Here is a 13991-nt window from a genome sequence, read left to right on the forward strand (position 1 = left end):
GAGCATCCCAAGTTCAAGGTCAGCCTGGGCAACCTAGTGAGACTCTATATAAAAATAAAAAAGGCTAAGGATATAGCTTAATGGTAAAGCACCCCTGGGTTCAATCCCCAGTACCAAAAAAAAAAAAAAAGTCTAGAGTGAATCCAGGAATCTTCACTTTATCAAGTACCTCAGATCAGAGGCTCAGATGATTTAGCTGCTTGTGGTCTTAGTCCACACTGAAAAATTTTAGTTTAAAGGCCAGAAAAGTCTAGCACACTGTTTATTCTAACTTTCTAGCAGACATCTCCCCAGTAGATTTGAACCAATTCATAATCGAAGCTAAATAAAATCCAACCAATGCTTCCTGTGAAATCTCTCCAAAATTACAACAAAACTAGAACATGATGAACAACACCCACCCTCAAAATGAAAATCCAAGTAAAAGCAGCACATAGCATACAGAAAGTTCTCTAAAACCATTAATTTTCAAAACGATGTCAATGGGGTACTTTTGACACTGAAGTCTCATTTTCTATTCATAAGTCCATTTCTATTCTGGCAGCCTTTTACCAGTGTTTATCACCTATAAAGTCCATGGACTTAAACAGACCCAAGTTAAAGTCTAGTCTCACCCACTTACCAGGTGGGTGGCCTTCAATAATTTTTCTTCACAGAGTCACTATTGCTTCAATTTTAAAATGAGATTTAAAATATCTAATCCTGCAGTATTGTTACAAAGATTAAAGGGCAGATTTCTGTAAGCGCAGAGGACATAGTAAATACTAAATAAATAGTGGCCATGGCAGTCATTATTCTATTGCTTAATAAACATTTCTCAGGGCCTTCTCCAAGGCTGGCACTGAAGCCACAGGAGATATGGTGATGGTGAAGGACAGAGGGACAGAAATATAAATAATAAACAAGTAAACAAGTAATTTCAGACATTGGTGTGTGATATGAAGAACACAAGACAGTGATATGTGGGGGTCAGGACATGCACCAGGAAAGGCCTAACATGTAGTATTTAAATGAAAAGCATCCCAGGCATGAGAACAGGTGAGGATAAATGAAGCATGCTTCAGGGAAGGAAGAAGGGTCATGAGGCTAGAACTCTAGACCAATGGGAACAGCAGTAAAAGATCAAACTTGGAGATAGGTTAATGGAGGTTTTATCTAGAGTCTCATAACACCTTATAGAAATTCGGGTTCTCTTCCAAAGGCAATAGGAAGCCATGGATGACTCTGAAAGACAAAAGAGGCATGATATGGTTTGCTTCTTTAAAATATTTCAGTATCTGTCACATGGAGAATGGCCTGGGGATTGGGGAAAATAAATAAAAATCTAATATTAATTCAGTGCTTAACAGTGTGTTCTGAACTACCCTAACACCTTAATATGTATGATCTCCTTTAATCCTCATGAAAACTTTCTGATATGAATACTATTTTTGTCCTGATTTTGCAGATGGCAAAATCCAGGCATAGCACAATCAGGTGACTTGCCATCTCAGTCAGTGAGTGGAGGGTCCAGTGTGTAAAGCCAGTCTGACTGCAGTGCCACTAACAATGCCTTTGAAAATAAGTGGGGAAAAGTAGGGAGACTGGGTAAAGAGACCCCTGTGGCAGTACAGGCAGGACAGGATGGGGCTGGTCAACACAGCAGTGGTAAAAATGCTGAAAGGGATTCAGCTTGGCAAAATATCCCAGTGGTGGAGCCAACAGGACTTAATGATGTGATTTATAGTTGGAGTAAAGAAAAGAGAAAAACAAAGATGACTTCCAAGTTTTTTCTTTGAGCAACTGAATGGATGCCAGTGCTATTTCCTGAGATGATTAAGCCTGGGGAAGAAAAAAGTAAAATAAAATGGGAAGGTAGGAATTAAAATTAATCAAGATTTGTGTTTTGAACATATTAGCTAGACATGTCTATCAGACGGCTAAGTAGGGAAGTCACGAGGGGAATGAGCTGCAGGAGACTCCACTCAGGGAAGTGGTTGGGAGATGCAACCAGTGGTATCTCACTGTCTTGAGGCTCCTCCTTAATGGGTGCATGGGGAGGTAGGGTGGCTCTTCCATCTGTGGACCTCTGGGTGGCTGTATCAAGAAAGGACAGAGTGACATCTCAGCATAAAATTGTAACTCACTCTGAGACCAACAGCACCCTGCCCAACCTGCTCTCTGGTTCCAGGAAAGCCTGCATCCCAGTGCCACACTCTGACACAGCTTCCTGGAAGCCTATTTAGGCAGCATTCTTTCAGGATGCTCCAGGCCAGGCCTCCAGAAGACAAGGCAAAACACTCTGGTCCTGGAGGAGAGGTTGGAACAAGAGGAGAGCTGTAGAAGGAAGACTATCGAGCATCCTGCCATCTTGTGAAAAGAGGACTTCTACACCCACCTTCCACTTAAACACTTCTTTTTTTGGTCCTCCTATCATTACAGCCCCCCGGGTGTGAGGCCCTGGAGCCACTTGCAAGAGTCTGAGTGTCCTGATAATAAAAAGATTTCCAAAATAAGCTTTCCACAGTCTTCCCAAATGCCCAGCTGCCGCCCAGGTTACAGCATTTCCAGAAAAATACCAACCTCGCTTGATAAAATACTTTCATATTGACATCTCCTTGCCTCAGAGGAAGTGGGAGTGTGCTGGAGGTCAGGTTTGAGGTTGAAAGGAGGAAAAAAGGCAATTTTTTGAAGTTCAGCTGAAATGTCGGGAACATGAAGCAGCCCATGTTTACACAGAGCTTTTGAAAACTGAGAGTGGCTTCCAAATAGCTTTTTAAAAAATGGCTGCGTCAATTTGTCCAATGAACTGTTTTTTTAATTTAATAGAAATAGTACCAGGCTGTTCTCATTCTCCAAATCTCCTTAGGCTTAATCTCATAATATAATTTATACTTTTGCTGAACCTGAATGTTTTATTTTTTTAATTCATATTTTATCCCTTTCCCATAAGGTGCCTAGAATCCCCTATGGAACAGAACAGAGTGGTAAATGAATAAACAAATAATGCACAGTCTTGACATTGCTGGATATTAAACTTTCAGGGCTGTGTAATCAATAAAGGTTGTTTATATGGAGAATAACTGAAGGTTAAAGGGAGGAAATATCAGGCTGGGGTTGTGGCTCAATGGTAGAGTGCTTGCCTAGCATGCATGAGGCACTGGGTTCTAGGCTCAGCACCACACATAAATAAAAATTAAATAAAGGTTTTGTGTCCATCTACAACTAAAAATATTTTCTTAACCAAGGGGGTTTAACCTAAATATGTAAAATACCTTGAAAATCTGATCTCTTTATGCATACAAATTAATCTTAAAATAAGAATGATTTTCCAAACCCCTTGTATTCAACTAGTTCATACTTCTAGTGCACTATAGCACTTGATTCATGTTTTATACCATTTATCATATTATTTCCCAATATGTCAATTTACATGTTCTTGTTCAGACTCAAATGAAATGTTGAAATGAAAGAAAGTGAGTCTTGTTTATTTTCCATGGGACCAAAAACAGGGTCAGGTAAGCAGTGAGATTAAAACATGTTGGTTTCAATTGTAAAATATCTTATTTATTTATTTTTATTCTTTTTTTTCCTTTTTTATTGGTTGTTCAAAACATTACAAAGCTCTTGACATATCATATTTCATACATTAGATTCAAGTGGGTTATGAACTCCCATTTTTACTCCAAATACAGAGTTACTAATATGACATTATGTAAAAATGTGGATGTGTAACCGATGTGATTCTGCAATCTGTAAAATATCTTTTTTATTATGCCTTTTTCTAATTCAAACTTTCAACTCTCCTCATTGCTAATAGATAAAATTCAATGTTTAGCATACCATTAACATTATTCAAACACTTCAGGTTGACATCAAAAACCACTCCATCTGACCTAAGCAATCTGCAAAAATAACATAAAATAAAAATGCAATACTGAAATAACAGAAGTCATCCATCTCCAATTTTTAGTATAATAAACAGCACTTAATCAGAATATGAGTTTCTTGAACTGACTTTGCTTTGCTGCATCTACACTTTTGTAATTTTTGAATTGGAGAAAGATTGTTTGCATTAAAGGAAATTAAACAATGGCTGATTAAAGGAGAAGATGTAACCTTAGGAATAGAGTGTTGTCTGTGGCCATAACATAAGGCAGAATGTAGTTGTGGTTGAAATGATCAGATGTTTTGGGTTCAAGATCAAAGTCCATGCTCTGTGGCTTTGAGTTTAGCCATGATCCACAGCATAGCTTGAGATGTATTTTTTCCCTCTGAAATTGTCAAGTATTAATAGAGTAGAAGATAAAATGCTGGAAAATTTGTTACATTGAAAAGTCAAGTCCTTTATTTTAAAGGTGTTATAGAAAATGCAGACAAGCTGAAATTTCTTGAGCAGATTGGTTAACAGGCAGCAAACAAAATTATATAAAGAGTTTGTATGCTATATTTTACTCTCAAAATGAGAAATTTAAACAAGGTAAGTTCTAGAAATAGTTTACAATAGGGAAAATTACAATGAGAACAGAGTAGCAAACATAGTTCTCTTCTTTCAAAACATTAAGTTTCACAATGCTTCCATAAATTTTCTTAGAAATATATTAAAGTTTATAATCTAAACATCATTTCCTTCTCCTACTAAAAGTGCTTATAGAGTTAGGGTTGTGACCCAGTGGTAGAGCGCTTGCCTCATTACATGTGAGACACTGGGTTTGATTCTCAGCACCACATACAAATAAATGAATAAAAAAAAGTCCATCAACAACTAAAAATAATACTTACAAAAGCGCTTACAGATTGGTACAGTGGAACAAGCAGATCAGAAGAGGGAAAGAGAAGGTGCTGGAAATGAGATGGATTATGTTCACAATGTTCTCATTGTGGTTTATGTGCATGTACAAATATGGAATAATGAATGCCACTAACAAGTATAATTATAGTGCACCAATAAAAAAGTGACTTTGATACCGCAGGTTACCAGTGAGGAGTCCTGCTTCCCCACATGTTGAAGTTTGAACATTAGAGAAGCAAGCCAAGGCAAGAATATAAAGCAGAGTTTATTTAAAAAGGGATAACATAAATTTCTCCCTCAAGGGAGAAGGGGGTCATAGCTGGTATTCTGGTATACCCGTAAGCAAGGTGTTCTGCCCTTTTTACATGTCCTAGGCTTCCTTTGTTCTCCTGCCCTCTTCCCCTTATCTTTCTCTTTTCTGCATGCATGACTAGGCCCAGAACTGCTTGGTGGGATGGTCAAAACATGGGAAACAGGTGGGCTGAAGGGGAAAGTGGAGGGTGGTGCAGCCCAGGACACATTAATTAGCAACTTTATAGCTACTTGTAGCAAAGGGCAATTCCTGGACAGATTACCTTAACAACAGGTTGGAGCAGGAGCAGGTTTTTGATAAGGGTGGAGGAAGGGCTCCAAACAAATTCACATTTCAATCCCTCAGGGGACAGTCTCCAACTTCCCAGACTCACTCAAAATTGGTCTCCTTGATCCAACCTGATTTGATTTACCTATATGTACTGACTGTCTAATTCTGGCTTCAACTTTTCAGAAAAAAGTGATTATAATATTTCTATCGAGTTTATACAGAGTGAATACAAGAATTTAAAAGATGCTGACATTTGTATCATGAGAAACAAAATTCTATGTGATTTTGCTCACTTTGATTTATTTGAATATATCTTAGAATACTCGACACAGTTCAAATCAGTTGAATATCATTCCTTATTGATTGAAAAATTGCTGTACTCTTGGAAGGTTTAGACTCTTGGCAAAAATGGACTGAATATTTTTTATTGGACAATTTTTTATTGGAAAATCTGGGTAAACTCATATTTTTTATTTAAATGACTCTATTTGTTTCCTAAGAATTTTTAAACCTAAACCAGGAAAAGCGTGTTCATATAGATCTCTTTACCATTATAAGTTTTTTCTATAACCAAATATGCTTACTTGTCATTCTTTAAACTTATATGTCTCTTATAAATGAAAAATAATAAAACAACATTACTAGGTAAACTTTTTTGAGGGTTACTAATTGCAGGTCCTATGTAGACTACCTCAATGTCTATATCTTATTTAATATTTACATTTATAATGGGATAGATGCTATATTTGTGTTCATATTGAATAAAGAATAAAATGCCATGGTTATATTGTTAAGAAAAGGAGAGAGAGAAGGGGGAGAAAAGTAAAGAGAAAGAAGAGAGGGAAGGAGGAAGGGAGGGAAGAAAGGGAAAAGAAAGACAAAAAGCACATAAAAACATTGTTGAACACTGGTTGCTCAACTGCTTAGCTTTTGGAATGTCTAAATGTCCTTTAGACATCTGTTCATTTTCTATCTTCACCAGGGAGCATTTCCTGCCCATATCAGACCATGTTTCCTCATGTGCTTTCAAAATGTTTGCTTAGAAAAAGAATAACATCACCTATTTTAAAGTAATTCATTCCTGGCAGTTTTCTTTGCTGAAGATAAAATAAATATTCAGAATATATTGCACAACATAATGTGAAGGTAAAAACATGTTGTGTTTTATTCAAATAAAAAAGCCTTCCAGTTATTTAAATAAAATGTATTTAAGATCAAATGATGGGGCTGGGGTTTGGCTCAGCAGTAGAGCACTCGCCTTGCACGTGCAAGACCTTGGGTTCAATCCTCAGCACCACATTAAAACAAATAAGTGAAATAAAGGTGTTGTGTCCAACTACAACTAAAAAATAAAATATTTTTAAAAAGATCAAATGATAACTCAAAACAGAAAAATGAGATGTACGACTTGCTTCAATTTAAGTATTAGGTGGATAATAACAACTATTCATCTATTTTGTGTATCAATAATTGGATATCAAATTGAAAGTTATTACTTCTAATACTGTATTGAATAGAATCACTTTTGTAAACAAACCAATTTTCTGTATGTCCTCTGAAACACATACTGATTAACAGCTGCAAGACACCGAAACCTTAGGGCTACCTGATTATCCTTAATATGCTTAAAAACTCATCTCGTTTGTTCACCAGTACCTCATAAATAAAATGTTTTCCCCTTTCAATCTTCAATGTTGTTTTTTCAATCTTTTTCTTGCAGTGACATTGGTTAAATATTCTAGATGTAGAGATTCAATACTTTTATATTAAAATATAAATTTTATTTAATTAAATATATAAATAAGAGTGCATAATTTATAAGTGTACAGCTTAATACATTTTATCAGCAACAACACTCCATATAGCCAGAAAACATACCAAAAAAAAGAATATCGCCAACACCCCGAAGATTCCCACAACTAAAATTCCTTGAGAATAGATAATTACTATCTACTATAGCTATGACTTATAACATCATATGTTAGGATTGCCTTTTTTAATATAATTTTTTTTCATTGGGATCATAGTACATTAAATTCATGGGAAACTTCTTTCTGTTGGTATTGTATTCATCATATTCATTCATGCTATAACAGACAGTGGTCATTCATTTATTCATTCTCTTTTTTGTAGAGTATTAGGTCATATGAATATGCCATATCCATTGAACTGTTGAAAGGTATTTTATTGATAATTTGCATAATGCTGTTATGAAAATGCACGTGTTTTGAGAAATATGCCTATGCCTTTTTGTTGGATATGTACCTAAAAGTAGAATTGCTGTGCTCTTCTCTGAAGTGTAAACTCAGTTTCAGTAGATGCTGCCATATAGTTCAACAAAGATCTTGTACTAATTTAAATTCCTGCAATCAATCCGGGAGAGGACAAATTGCTTCACATCATTGATAGTTCTTGGTGTTTTGTTTCTTTCTGGAGACAGTAAAGTAGCAAAATATTTTGATTTCTTTTGCATTTTTTGATGATCAGTGAGATGACACATTCAAATAATTTTTCATGCAATGTCATTTTGGATACTATTATCAGAATTATGTATGTACCTATTTTTCCTCATGAATAATTTCATTACTTCATATTTATTGATGGGGATTGGAAATTACTTCATTTGCTTTGTTTACTTACTAATTCAATCCATTCATGTATACGAAAAGCAAAAATACCCCAAAACAAAACACAAAAAAGCACACATCAAGGAACTTTACTGGTGTTTTTCTAAAATACCTACCTAGGTGGTCTTTTTCCTTGGCTTCTCAGAATCTAATCATTGATTCTTCATATTTCACATCTGGGGATATTATTGTTTTTGTGGGAAGAAAAGAATAAAATAGTTATGTTTTATGCTTTAAGTGTAAATATTTGGCACATTTTTGTTAGATTTATTGATAGGTAAATGTCATCTCCAGGTCATAGTTTTTAATTTCTGGGTGTTCTGTACCTCACACTGCTCTCAAATTAATTAGTTCTATGATTTAGCCAGGTGATCCTGTTATTTTTTGGCATGAATTCTGGTTTATCATCCTTTTTGATGCAAGTTTCAAATATACAAACACATACACACATATATATTATAATACTGATAAAATATTTCCTCATAATAAAAAATTTAAAAATCCTAAATATCATAGTAAGATGTGTTAAAATGAAAACTGCTAAGGAGAACATCTAAATAAAATGCCAATATCACATTTCAATTGGTCATAATCTATTTAATTTTATCTCAGTGTGCAATTCTACAAAATGAATGCAACAATAAGATATATAAGCATTCATAATTATTGAGTGTGAAGTGAAAATAATTTGCATAAATATATGTATTTTCTGAATACAGACATAAAGTATGTTAACACATTTCCATTTTGATAGAATTCAAGAAGTTAATCTAACAGTCTATCTTCATGATAATGTAGGAAATATTTTAAATTAGTATGAAAATAGAAAGCTTGAAAATAGCCTCAGAAGTATGAACAATTTTAAAGTAAAAAATGATAACTCAGCACAAAAGGATTTGGTGTTACAAACCTTTATTATCTACTCAAATAAATCTTCTCTGTAGCATGAATTGTGCAGAATATATATTTTTGTAATTTGTACATGTAAATACCTAGAGAAAATAATTCAAAAATTATTTCAGAAGTGACCTTCATTTTGGGAAAATATTGTTGTTTTAAAGCATGAGGCAGGACAGTTAATATTTTATGAGTTTTAGAAACATTTTCAAATAAATGGTGGAATGTAATATTTAGCATTTGAATATGAAGACTTTATGTGTGAAGCTGCAGTCCTTTTTCCTCATGGTAGATGTGTACTTCTTTTCTTACTGAAGAAAAACAGTGGTTGGCTTTTAGTCTAAATGGTTGTTTTTTGTCTAAACAAGTAAGTACATATCTTGACAACTTAAGAAAATGTTATTTAGGAGATAGTCATATTTAAATAGGAAGAAGTACTATATACCATTTGTCCTCATCTCAGATGGGAAGTAGATTCAAGGTTTTCTTTACCACTCTGCAGATAGAACAACTACAGAGATGGTGCCGTTCTTCTCCCTGGCCAAGGGACAGGACTGCAGTTGCTATAGAAAATGTTATGATTTTCTTTTGAGGAAAACAGGTTAAATGATGATAGGATGAATGAAGGGCAAATATAGCAGTAGTCTGTGATGTAATGGCTAAAATAAGGACATTTCAGTCAGACATAACAATATTTTTAGCTCTGGAAATGTGTAATTCTTGTGACTTTGGTGAATATGTCATATAGTCAGTCACATTCTTCAGTTCTATATTTTCATGTGTATTAAATGAAGATAAGTTCATACCATCCAGTAAGTTAGTAAAATCACATATGTGAACTGGCATCACAGTCTGATTCTCAGTGACAATTTGCTATCATACTTTCTATTATTACTTAAATTTCTTAGAATTGAAATCAAAAGAATAGGCAACAAAAGCAAAAATAAATAAATGAATTTGCACCAAACTAAAATGCATACAGAGAATAAAGAAATCAAGAAAAAGAAAGAGCAAACTATAGAATGAGAGATTTGTAAATCATATACCTGTTAAGGTATAGAGATATATACAAACACATTTCAAAATATTTAAGATCTATATGGCTCAATAACAAAAGGAAAAACAAAAGGTGAAAAGAGACAAAGAACCTGAGTACAAATTTTTTCCAAAAAAAAATCAAGAGGTATTTGAAATGATGCTCAGGGTTAATAATCATCAGAAAATTGTAAATCAAAACCATGATGAGATATTATCTCACAATGTTGACTGCTATCCAAAAAGTCAATGATAAGTGATGGTGAGGATGAGCAGAAAAGGAAACCCTTGTGCACTGTTGGTGGAAATCTAAATAGGTGTAGCATAGCAAAACAGAATGGAATTCCCTTAAAAATTTAAAAATAAGCGAGACATGGTGGCACATGCTTGTATTCCCAGCTATCTAGTAGGCTGAGGCAAGAAGATTACCTGAGACCTCACAAAACCTCACTGAACAGCATAGTGAGGACCTCCCCCAAAATGAAAAAAGATTAAAAATAGAATTTACATTAAATGACCCAGTAATGTCATCGCTGGGTAAATTCACAAAGGAAATGAAATTTGTATGTTAATTGACATGAATGAGTAAAAATATGATATATATATATATATATATATATATATATATATATATATATATATATATATATATATAGCATAGACACAGTATCTGTATTTCCATATATATTGTGTGCACATGTATACGTCCATCACTCTGTTATTCTATGAGGACTGTCATAACAAAACACCATAGACAAGGAGAGCTACACAAAATAAATTAATTTTCTTATACTTCCATAGGCTGCAAGGTCAAGATGAGGGTGATACAGATAGGCACCTTTTATTTGTGTCTTCATAAGAATTTCTTCTCTGTGTGTGCAACCTGATGTCTCTGTTTTTACAAGGATTGTCATGTATAACTAATTAAAACAGTCCTATTGTATTAGGATCCCACCATTACAAAATCAATTAACTGTACCTTATTCTTGGCCCTATTTCCAAATACAATTCATACTGGTATGGAAACATGAATGAATGAATTGGAGAGGAATACTATTCAGCCCACAGTTGTTCCTAAGAAATAGTACTTTCCATTCACTATTCTTCCATTCAAAGATAAATTTGTTTGCTCAGTATGTGTCAGACACTGGTCAGTGGTTATGCTGCTAATGATGAAAAGGAAGAAAGGCATTTTTCATAGTCTCAAATTGATTAATCAAAAATTCATCCTGAAAAACTAAAATTTATGAATCTAATATGTAATAAAAAGCAGAGCTTCAGAGTATGTAATTGATGAATTTTTGGTTTACTGAAATTAAGAAATTCCAACACCCAGAGAATATGGATCATGCGGTTAAATTATAACTCTTCAAGGTTTATCTACAATTGCACTTCTCTTTTGAAGTTGTTTGCCAAAAGAATCATGGTGGGGAAGAGTTACCTTTTCTCCACATGCTCCTCAGTAGCACTTGCGTTAAACTTGTTTTTGTTTGTTCATTTTTTATATTGGAGATGGAACTTAGGGCCTTGTGCATGCTAGGCAAGGCCTTTACCAGTGACTTACAACCATATCCTTTTTGACTTTTTGGTAATAGCCATTCTTACTGGAGTGATGCTACATTTCTTTGTGCTTTTTAATTTGTTTTAATTAGTTACACATGACAGTAGAATGCAATTTGATATATCATACAACTTCTCAGTCTTCTAGTTGTACAGGATGTAGAATCACACCGTTCTTGTAATCATATATGCACATAGGGTAATAATGTCTGATTCATTCTACTATCTTTGCTAACCACATGTTCCTTGCCCTCTCTTCATTCCCCTCTGTCCAACCCCAAATTCCTCTATTCTTCCCTAGCCTTCACTCCCTTATTGTGAACTACCCTCTGCATATAAGAGAAAACATTCAGACTTTGGTTTTGGGAGATTGGCTTATTTCACAGCTCCATTCATGTACCTGCAAATGTCATTTACCTGCAAAAGGCTGAGTAATATTCTATTGTGCATTTATACCACATTTTCTTTATCCGTTCATCTGTTGAAGGGCATTTTTGTGGTTTTAATTTGTATCACCCTGATGATTAGTAATGTTGAGGATATTATTTTTCATATTCTAGTTTATTATTGTGTGTCTTCTTTTGAGAAATATCTATTTATATCTACTTCCCACCTTCTGATCAGGTATTTCTTTCTTCCTTTTATTTCCTGTATATGCTAGATATTAAGCCTTTGTTTGTAAATGATAAGATTTTCTATGAGGGAAAGACTAAGAATGTCTCTATAAGATAATTATAATTGGAGGATGAATTCAGTGAAGTTGCAGGATAAAAAATCAACATAGAAATATCAATGACATTCTTGTAAATCAATAACAACATAACAGAAATAAATCACGAGAGGAATTTCATTTAAAATAGTTATCAAAAACAAAATAATAACACTAAAAACCCTAGTAATAAATTTAACCAAGAAAGTGAAAATAAAAATGAAAATTAGAAACCTATGATGTCAGGAACTGAAAAGGACACATACACAACACACACACACACACACACACACACACACACACAGAAACTCTCATGTTCTAGGATTGAAAAAGTTATTATTGTTAACATGTTCAGATATTGAAAAACAATTCAATGCAATCTCTGAAATCTCCATCAAAATACCAATGAAAGTTTTCTTCAAAATAGAAACTTCCTAAAATTTATATGGAAGCAGAAACAAAATGCAATGGCCAGCTTCAACAAAAAGAGCAAAGCAAGAATATTTACATTACCAACTGTAAAACATGTGAAAAGCTGTTACAGTCACAATAGCATGGTATTGGTGTAAAAGCAGACACACAAACCAGTGTAACAGAATAGAGAGCTTGAAATTAAACCCAAGCATCTCCATCTAACTGATTTTCAGCAAAGGTGCCAAGAACAGGCATTGAAGAAAGATGTCTTCAACAAATGATGCTGGAAGAAATGTATATCCACATTGAAGAGAATCAAACTAGACTCCTCTCTTTCACCACCTACAAACATTAACTTCAAATGGATTAAAAATGCATGTAGACCTGAAATAAACCAACCAACAAATTTTTTAAAAAGCTATAAAGTAAACCTTAGGGCAAATGCTTGGAGACATTAGAATGGGGAAGGAATTGCGGGGGGCGGGGGGGGCAAGAAAAGCACAGGAAACAAAAGAAAAATAGACAAAGATATTAAACTAAAAATTGTCAGCACAACAAAGGAAATAATCATTAGAGTGAAATGACAACCTACCAAATGAGAGAGAGTATTTTAAAACTGTGGATCTTTTCCTTCTTGTACTGCTTTGAGATTATTTGATTTTAATCATTGCTGATTAATTCATGAGCCATTATTTCTTTACACATTCTTTTCTTAGGGGACATTTTAATGTTCTAATTTGGGTTTTTTTTTAATCCACAAGAAAAGGACAGCCAACTTTATTTTTTTTTCAACAAACAAAAGACTTAATAGACTCTTTACTTCCTGGTACCATGTCCTGAGCTTCTTTCTTCTGCCCATATTCTTCTACCAAAATGTCCTGCCTCACCTCACACTCAGAGCAGTAAGTTCTGCCATCTATGGACAGAGACCTCTGGACCGCCTGCTTCCTTCTTCGTTCCTTCTGTCTTCCTACAGGAGAATTCTCTGTTGACAGTGACCATGGTGGGGGCAGGAGGCCAAGGATGATTTCTTTTTCCATAAGGACTGCTTTGCAATTGCCCAGTGCCAGCAATACATATGCAGCTCTGCTTTTTCTTGGCTCCCTTTTGTTGTCCCTCCAGGATTAGGGTGACCTGGCTCTTTGTAGGTCAGATATGTCCTCAGTACTCATTTGCAAGGTCATATTAGCCCCTAATTGTGCTTGCAGCTGCGGCTATAGGCTCCAGAAGGTCCCCTGTTCAGGAAAGCATCCCCCTCTGTCGCTGCCATCCGTATGTTTCCCATTTCCTGGACCCGCCTGAGCAGCTGTCTCCAATGAGCATGAGCAATGGCTCTCCCTTCTCATCTCTGCCTCTTTAAGGACCTGCCGGATGATGGATTCCTCAACGTGCACC

Source organism: Callospermophilus lateralis, unplaced genomic scaffold (genome assembly GCF_048772815.1).
Source record: "Callospermophilus lateralis isolate mCalLat2 unplaced genomic scaffold, mCalLat2.hap1 Scaffold_105, whole genome shotgun sequence".
Lineage (NCBI taxonomy): Eukaryota > Metazoa > Chordata > Mammalia > Rodentia > Sciuridae > Callospermophilus > Callospermophilus lateralis.